This window comes from Monodon monoceros, unplaced genomic scaffold (genome assembly GCF_005190385.1).
Source record: "Monodon monoceros isolate NGI ecotype Baffin Bay Population unplaced genomic scaffold, NGI_Narwhal_1 Super_Scaffold_20, whole genome shotgun sequence".
In the NCBI taxonomy this organism is placed as follows: Eukaryota; Metazoa; Chordata; class Mammalia; order Artiodactyla; family Monodontidae; genus Monodon; species Monodon monoceros.
The window spans coordinates 123,887,004-123,896,242 of NW_021703777.1; the positions used below are offsets into that span (position 1 = coordinate 123,887,004).

Here is a 9,239-nt window from a genome sequence, read left to right on the forward strand (position 1 = left end):
TTAAGACTCCATGCTCCCAATGCAGGGGGCATGGGTTTGATCCCTGGTCTTGGGGACCAAGATCCCGCATGCTAGTGCAATGCGGCCAAAAAAATAAATAAATGACAACGTGTTTCATTGAAAGCAATTTGGCAAAATTATTCCAAAGTCTTAAAATCTTTGACCTAGTAATTTACTTTTTCAAAATCTATCCTAAGAATGGTCAAATAGTTAAACAAAAATTTATGCATAGGAATATTTCTTACAGCCTTATTTGTAAAAGTATGGCTTAGAGAAAAACATAAATGTGTAACAATAAAGAATCAGGAATCATGCAAATTCCATTTGTATGGTGGATTATTACACTGTCAATAAAATTCCATTTTCCTAACCATGGATTATAGAACTATAAGGATATTCACTAAAGCACTCTATATTAGTAAAAGCATAGAAATAACCTAAACCCCCAACTATATGGATAAGTTAAATAAAATATTGTCAGAAAACAGAAATACAGTATGATCCCATTTGTCTAAAAAATGTATGTCTATTTAGATACACATAAGTATACAAAAGACAGGAAAAATATACTCCAAAATTTTAGTGGTAATTGTCTTTGAGTAATAGCCTTTTGGTGATTTTAATTTTAATTTTGGCTTCTCTAAAATATAGTATTTAATACTTTTAGCATAAGAAAATAAGAATAAAAGTTATCTGTTTTTTAAATGGTGTTTTGGAGACTATTTAATTACACAAATATATTGATCATTCATCCATTGCATTAAAAACATTTATTAACTGCCTACCAACAGTTAGACCTAGTACTAGAAACATAACAGAGAGAACAATTGACAAAGTCCTTGAATCACAGTCTAGTGAGGGGTACAAAAAATTACAACAGTGAGGGAATATATTGATAATACTGAGTGTCATAGAAGCCTAGAAAAAGGTGGGGTTCGGGAGGTAGGATAAGCCTATTTGGTAGAACTTGAGTGCATTAGAGCCAAAAGAAGGGGTGTAGATAGGGAAGAATGATCCAAGTTTACGGTTATGCGTTTTCAAAGGTTCTGAATGGATACTGCTGAAGAAATGTTAAAAGCCATGGAGCAGGGGGAGGGTTTGGAAGGGGAACTAGCAAAAGTAAGTAGCTGTGTTGATCACACATTCTATCCTTAAGAGTAAACAAAAAAAATGGCAATTAATGGTGTTAAATGGGAATGCTAAGATCATATTTTTGCTTTAAAAGATCACACTGACCATTGAGTAGGGAATGAATTAGAGGAGGACGGGATTGGAGGGGGAGAGACAAGTTAGAAGGTGGTTTAAGTCACTGAGAAGATGGTAGTGGCTGTAGGGATGGAGAGATGAAGCCTGATGTAGATGTGGCCTGGTGACAGATTGGATTGGTGGTGGTGGTGATGATGGTGGAGGAGATGTCAAAGGAAAAGCAAGAGTCAAGGATGATGTTTTGACTCCTGGGTTTGCAAATTGTGGATGGTGGTACCACTAACTGAGATATGGAACACATGAGGAAGCTCAAAGTGGGAGGGAAAAGGAGTTCACTTTGGCTATACCGAGTTTGGACTGCCTGTGGGTAGTCCAATGGGGTGTTCAGAAAGTTATTGGAGATACAAGTATAGATGTATGTTTTGGGGGGCAGTCATGAGAGTAGATGAGAACACCAAGAGATACATGTAGAATGAGAAGAGAATAGGGCTTAGGACAGAACCCTAAGGAAAACCAACATTTAAGAGACTGAAAGTGAAAAAGCAAATTGACTCAAAGCTCGTCTGGGACAGACATTTTTTGTGTGATGTAATTTACAACTCCTTCTGGGAAGCAATTAGCATTCCTGATAAAGTGCGTGAACAGTTTTCTGACAGACTTTAATAAGACTGAGAACTCCTTCTGGGAAGCTAGGGTTACCCATCCAGCTGATTGACTAACCTAATAATCTTTAACCAGATGTTCTTTTTTTTGTATCCATTTCTAAACATGGCTGGTGAACCATTCCTTTTTTCTTATAAAATGTCTCAACCAAAATTACTCCTGCAGTTGAATTTTCTAAAAAACCTCTCATTTACTCAGAAACAATTTGTCTGAGGCATTGCTGTAACAAAAGAGAAAGAGGAGCCTGCAAGAGAATTAGAAGAGGACAGAGAGATAGGAGAGAGACCAGAAGAGTGTTGATGTTATGTGAAAGAAGACTTTCACCAGGTAAAAGTATTTCAAGAAACAGGGCATCAACAGACAACAGTGTTAAATGTGAGTGAAAGGTCAAGTAAAACAAGGATGAGAAATTGCCCCTGATTTTAGCAGTAAGAATGTCAATGGTGATCTTGGCAAGGGCAGTTTCTCTGGGGTGATTGGGGGGCATAAGTCAGATTTCAGTAGGCTTGAGTGAGTACAGACCATTCTTTCAAAAAGTGTGACTACAAAGGGGAAGGCAGGGGAAGGGAGATTTGAGGCTGTTTCATTTTAGAGGGAGGCAGAAGTATATTAAATATGTTTAGGAAGGAGTCAGTAGCCAGAGAAGTAGAAGGTACCTGAAAGAGAAGGGCTAATCTTGAGTCAGAGACCAGAAAAAGGTGAAGCCAGCCTGCAGAGACTGAGCCCAGGTGAAGGGAAGGTCACATGCCTCCCATTGTGATAGAAAAGGAGGAGGGTGAGCCTGCAGGGAAGACCTTTGGCAAGTTTGGTGGTAGAAGGTCAGAGGCATTCCTCTCCAGTGGCTTCTGTTACATCTGTGATGTAGAAGGTTAGGAGCTCTGCTGAAAATGCCTAGGTAAGTGGCAGGATGGCAGACTGAGGACAGGGAGAAAGTTCTGAGCAAGATCCCAATAAGAGGGCTTCCCTGGTGGCGCAGTGGTTGGGAGTCCGCCTGCCGATGCAGGGGACACGGGTTTGTGTCCTGGTCCGGGAGGATCCCACATGCCGCGGAGCGGCTGGGCCCGTGAGCCATGGCCGCTGAGCTGCGCGTCTGGAGCCTGTGCTCCGCAACAGGAGAGGCCACAACAGTGAGAGGCCCGTGTACCACACACAAAAAAAGATCCCAATAAGAATGGGAGATTGAACTGTCTGGGGAAATAGTTAGTGATTTCAGGACGTGGTGGAGGATAATGAAAACTTCGTGGAAACAACCAGCACAGGTCTGTGATTTTTTTCCTATGATGCTTTGAAGTCCTGATTTAGGCATGAGGACAAGTAAACTGGACTGTCGTTAATGAAACCACTGAACCTTTGCAGCTCCCTCTGGCCATCCTTTAAATATGACTCCTTAGTTTGGAGCCTAGGCTCTGTTTCCTTCTTACTTTATAGACACTTCCAGTTGATCTCATCCACTCCCATGGCCTCAGTTAACCTCTCTATGCTGATGAATCCTTAACCAATGTTTGCAACCCAGCCTTCCTCTAGAGCAGCAGACTCTCAACCCCATCTGCCTTGCGGGCATCTTCAGTTGTCTCCTGAAGCTGAACTCATCATATTTCCACTCTCGCATTTCCTTTCCTCAGCAATTTCCTTCCTTTCCTTTGCTCCGGGAGCCAGGGGTTTGTCGTTTTCACCACGCAAGCCTCTCAGCGCTTAGTGAATGTCTGGTGGAATTTCAAATGAAGAATCCACTCAGTTCTCTAAGCCAGAGACCTGGGAGTCATCTTTTAACCCAACTTCTTCACCTCTAACATCCAATCCATCACACACAAGTCGTGTCCACAACTAAACGTGCCTCATGGCAGGAAAAAGAAAAAAGTAAATTATCAAACAATTTTAACAAAGAAACTTAAGTGTTGGCTTTAACTCCTTTTCTTTGCTTCCTTAAAATTGGAACTAAACCAGTGTGTGTGGGGTGCCTCCCTCCCTGCTTTCTCTCCCCCTCTGCACTCTGCAGCCTTAGAGAAAGTGGGAGCGAGTTTTTCATTTGCTAATGATTTGGGCTCAGGTTATAATGGACCATTAAGGTGTTTTGTGGAAGAAAAGAGGAAAATGGAGCTTTCCGGTGAGGGATAAAAAGACTGTGGAGGGGCACCCCGCGACTCGAGGGAGGAGGGGCCTGGGATCTGACCCAGACTTTTCCGAGAAGGGGGGCCGAGAAGGACCCTGCGAGGGGCCCGAGTTCTCCTGGCCGTGGCCAGCTCTTTGTCCGCCCCCGCTTTGCGTGCAGGGACAGGGCTTGGACAGCTCAACCTGTTCACTGCCCAACAGGACCTTCCTTGGGTTGCCCAGACGTTGTTCCCTCCCGGGACGCCACAGGGACCCCGTAAGCCCCAGCAACATCCCTTGGGCACCTAGATGGCTGGGGGAAGCTCTCACAGCCCTGCCCGGAGCAGGCGCTGAACGGGGCGCGCTAGAGACCTCCGGAGGACTGGGACAGCGTTAAGCATGCCTCCATCCCAGGCTGCTTTGCGTACTTGTCTCCCTTCCGTGCGTGATCAGTGGCTGTCCTCCACGCCTCCGTCTCTCACCTGGTAACTGCAGAAAGCCTCCTGCCTCGTGTCACTTTCACCACCCGTTCCTCACACAGAAGCCAGAGGTTTTGTTTAAAAACAAAACCCCAAACAACACCCCACTAGACCCCCATCCTCACCCCAACCCCAATCTGGCTAACACCTGTAATCTTTCAGGTGTATATGCTTCCCCCGCACCCTGTAGTTAATCGTCGTCACCTGTTTATGTTTTTAACTACTCTACGGGCAGAGAATAGACCTATTTGCCTCTTTACTTGCAACCTTGTCTCCTGTGCTTCGAATGTGGTGGATGCAAGCAAGATCTACTCAGGTGGTTCTCAAACTTGAGCGTGAATCCGAATTACCTGGAGGGCTCGTTAAAACACACATTGCTGGATCCCCCTTTCCAATTCAGTAGGTCTGTGGTGGGGACGGAAATAATGGATCTCTGACAGGTTCTCAGGACCAGTTGCTGCTGCTGGTTGGAGATCACATTTTGAGTTACCACCGCTCTGCATCTAGTTAGAGAAGACTGGAGGGGTAGATTGGAGTGACTTTTCAGATGAGAAGAAAGGTGGGTGGGAAGCAAGCTTTGGAAGTCTTGGAGGTATGGCTAAAATAGAGATTTGAATTCAATATTAAATTTGGCAAAACTTCCCAATAGTTGACAAGTTTGAGGGAGTAACTATGAGAATACATGGTTGACGTGGCCTGTAAATGAAGTAATGATATGCAGGCTGGCAAAGACCTGGAAAAAAGTTACTTTAAAAAGTAAAATACTGAAATGATAAAGATGAAAGAAGTGAAAAGGAAGATTGTAAAATGAAATATGTACCATCATTCCAATTTTATTAAAAATGCCTAGGAAAAAACCTGAAAAGGTATGGCAATGTTTATAATAGTTATCCTGATGGGTGAGTTTTATCACCTTTCTTCGCCTTTCTAAATTTCAAAAATTCTCTCCATCATCTTGTTTTCCCTTCATGACTGAGAAAAGCTTCTCCTGTTTTGAACCTCCTCAGTCTTGGGCATTTCCATCTGGCTGAATTAAATTATTTCTTCTGTCCCTCTGTCAGACTTATTTCTCTTTGACATCTTAAACTGTGCCAGAAGTATGAAAATCAACAAAATTAAAATAATCAAATCAAAGACAAGCAAAAGAAAACAAAGAAAAGGAAGAAAGAACCTCAAGAAGAGAAATAATTTAGTCAGTCCTGACACCAGCAAGAAAGTATCTTGGTCATTGGCCTTCCTATCATTCTATATATTGGAAGGTTGTGACCACCTGCCTGGAGGTTGTAACCACCTGCCTGCCAGGCTGTTCATGACTGGTGACCTCATCGACTGGTCAGTCAGGGAGCTCTATTCCTAATCTCTTACCCATCACCTCCTGTTTCTTCTCATGGGGTCAGGCATGTGCTGAGGATCGTTCCCAACTTTACTCTTCCTGTACAGAGTTCTACCTACTTATCCCTCTTTGAATTAGATCCCCTCCCAGCCAAATAATATCACTCAAAAACATTATTCTTTTCTGTAATTGATTTATTAAAATTATTAAAATAAAAAACTGCTTGACAACTTAAGCTCTCTTAATAACAAGGTTTATTTGGGGCATAAATTCAAAGTTCCAAACAGTTAAAGTACATATAAACTTTTAGAACACAACCTGTTTTATCCATGAGAGCACTTGTGCAATAAATATTGTGTATACATTATTTGTCGTAACATATACCAGTTGGCAATGGTATTTGCCAGGAAGAATTTCTTGCGCATTTCTTTAAGGAATGAGATATATAGGACTTTGGCATATGTATCTACTTCATTCCAAAGATGAACAATTCTGAATTTTGTGTCTAGGCCTTGTAATTCTTTACGTACAGAGTAGAAACAAATGAAATAACTAAGTAAACATTTATAGGTTTAATCATGTATGGTTTCAAAATCAGGAATATGAATATATATTCAAATTTTTTCTATAAAAATCTATAATTATGGAAGAAAATAATTAAACTGTATGCCTACAGCAAAATGAAAGGGATATATAAAATTTTAATTATGACCATGCACACTGATCAGACAAAGAAAGACTAGAATCTTGATATTTCAACTACACTGACTACTCTGTACCTATTTTCTTGAATGTCCTTTTATCTCTGATAGTAAAGTGTGAATTAACAGGACCATTCTAGAGACCAGGAAATGGTGATCATGGATGATTTGGTACATTAAGACAATAAGTGACAGAGTAGAACCAGAAACTCATTTTCCTAATTGCCAGCTTAGTACTTCTTATTCTAGACTGTATTAAATGTGCTGCCACAAGGCAAACCATGTCATTGCGGGTCCCATTTTAGAAATAGGTTGTATACAAGTTTCCTTTGTGGTCAGGCAAAAGACACCTATTTAAAAAATGTCAATGGCTGATCATTAATGACAAAATGTTTTTACATGCTGTTTATTGATTCAAGTTGTCCTCCATTTCTACAAATAATCATTACCTTTTAAGTTTGGTAAGAACAATCAGAAATTACTGAGAAAAGGGATGTTGGATATCATCTTGTCTATCATCTCAGTGGGAAAACTAAGATCCAAAGAAATTTTTCAGAGTTATAGTGTGAGTTGATGGGAGTCTCCAGACTTTTAGTCCAGGGCTATTTATGGCACATGGCACTACCTCAGCAGATCAGTATTCTGAAACAGTGTGGCGTAACTGAGAGGATGTTTCTGGGACCATCAGTCTTGATCAACGTTATCAGTGTTGGGAGTTTGTGTGCCATTTTACCTCTTTATTTTTCTCATCCATTTATTCAATACACTTTCATTTTGTTGCCTGATGTTTTGGGAGTGGGGATAGTCAGAAAAAAATAAGTTAAAAGCTAAGTGGCAAATGTGATTTATTTTTACTTTTAATTTATTTTTTTTGCAGGGGAATGAGTGAAGTAAGGTTGGCTGGAATGTAGAAAAGTTGCAATTTTCAATGGAGAGAAGGCCAAGAAAGAGAGATGGGGAGGGATGGCCTTCCTACTGCCAGGGCCTCTGCTGGGCACTTTTATGGAGTTATCTCATTCCCCTTAACACCCCTTTAGGTATAGGGCCTGTTAACCTCATTTTATTACTCATGAAGAAATTGAGGATCAGAGCAGTTTTGTAATTTACCCCACAGTCACACAGCTGATAACCTGTAGAGTCAGATTCAATGCAGGGTCTGTATGGCTGCGAAGCCTGTGCCCTTTTACTTTTGCAGTAGAGTATGTGAAAGGTGAACCAATGAAAATAACAGTAACTGCAGTGCAATATTAATAACAGTAATAATGATAGAATAGTGCTTTACATATGTGCTCTCTTTGAACGGGATTAAGTGAGCACATGAACAGGACTGATAGGGTGTCTTTGTACTCTTCATTAGTGAAGCAGGCAAGGGAGAAAGAGGACATATACTTAAGATTTCCTTTGGTTTACTTTGCTTTCTGAAAAATATTTGGAAGGCTCAATTAGTTTTGTTTTGCCACGTTTATCAGCTTATTATGTTCTTGATGTGGGTGGATGGGTTGGTGTGTGATTGTGTGAAATCAAACCTGATATATTCAGAACAATTCTCCCAGTGGATAAATATGCCTTTGGGTTTGATATTGAATTTTGTAATTAGTGATCTCTGTTCCTGTTTACTGAATGGGATTTTTAATCTGTACCCAGGTCTTTTCCCTTCTGAAGCTGAATGTCATATATACTCATTTCTTTTGGGGACCCACAAAAGACGTATGTTAAACTCCAATGAAAAAGTAAGTTATACCCCTAAATTAATCTCTGGTAACTAATTTTAGTCTGCAGCTCCAGTTTTAGAATTAAGCCCAATTCTCATATTTGTAAGGCGATGTCCAGTTCTGTGACACTGTGTAACATAAAGGTGGTGTCAATTTATAAATAATGACTGTCTCCTAATGAATTAGTGATCATTTACAACTATCATTTCGATACAAACTTAAAGATGGGTTCCGGCTCCAAAACTGGATTTTCTGTATTTAAAAATGTCATTCTAATTCGCAACTCCCCAAAACTGTTACTACGAAAGAACTATGCCATTCAGCCTAAAAATAAAACCTCTCACCCAAACTACACTCCTTAATAGCCACATTTTAATCTACATAATTTTAAACTAAGTTGAAAGAATCCATTTCTAGTGCAGTAATGTCAGACAAGAGTTGGAACTGGGACAGTGTGAAAGGGATAATTTAAAAGCCCACCCCCCTGCTTGGAGACACCTCAAGAATTTCTAGGCTCACAAGGGATATGAAGGAAGAGATTTTAAAAGCCGAAGAGTGCTGCTCTTGGCAAGCCCCTGCGGACACAGGCCGAGCCGGCTGCGGCGAGGGCCGCGAAGAGTTAACAAGGGACCGAGCCCCCCTCGCCTCGGGCTCTCCGCGCGCTCCCCCCGCCCTCCTGTCCCCACCCTCTCGTTTTGGCAAGGGATTAAAGTGCTCCCCCCTGTGGCAGCAGTGACCCAGAAATGAGTTTGATTCACACAGTCCTTCCTCCATAACCAGCCAAACGCCCGTCCGAGAGTGCCTCCCTGCGCGGGCGCCGGGTGTGTGCGCGCGGGCGAGAGCAGGGGCCCGCCCGGCTCCCCGCCCGCCAGTCAGTCCGCCCGCCCGCCGCGGCCCGAACTCATGCGGCGCGGAGCGAGCGGCGAGGAGCCCAGCGCCGCGGCCGAAGCCCTCCGCAGCAGGTACGCGCGCGGGCCGCGGGGGGCGCGCGGGGAGGGTGCGCCGGGCCAGAGTCCGCGCGTGTCCGCGTGTGGGTCTGTGTGCGCGTCCCGATCCG

The 9,239-nt window shown here is 42.5% G+C and overlaps 1 protein-coding gene across 1 annotated transcript in view; it reads left to right on the top strand.

Moving 5' to 3' along the window:
• Window positions 1–9,013: 9,013 nt before the first annotated feature.
• JADE1 (jade family PHD finger 1) overlaps window positions 9,014–9,239 on the top strand; it is a 57,004-nt gene continuing 56,778 nt past the window's right edge. Inside the window, 1 exon segment of the mRNA XM_029234626.1 lies at window positions 9,014–9,144. The gene's annotated coding sequence lies outside the window, so the exon portion shown is untranslated.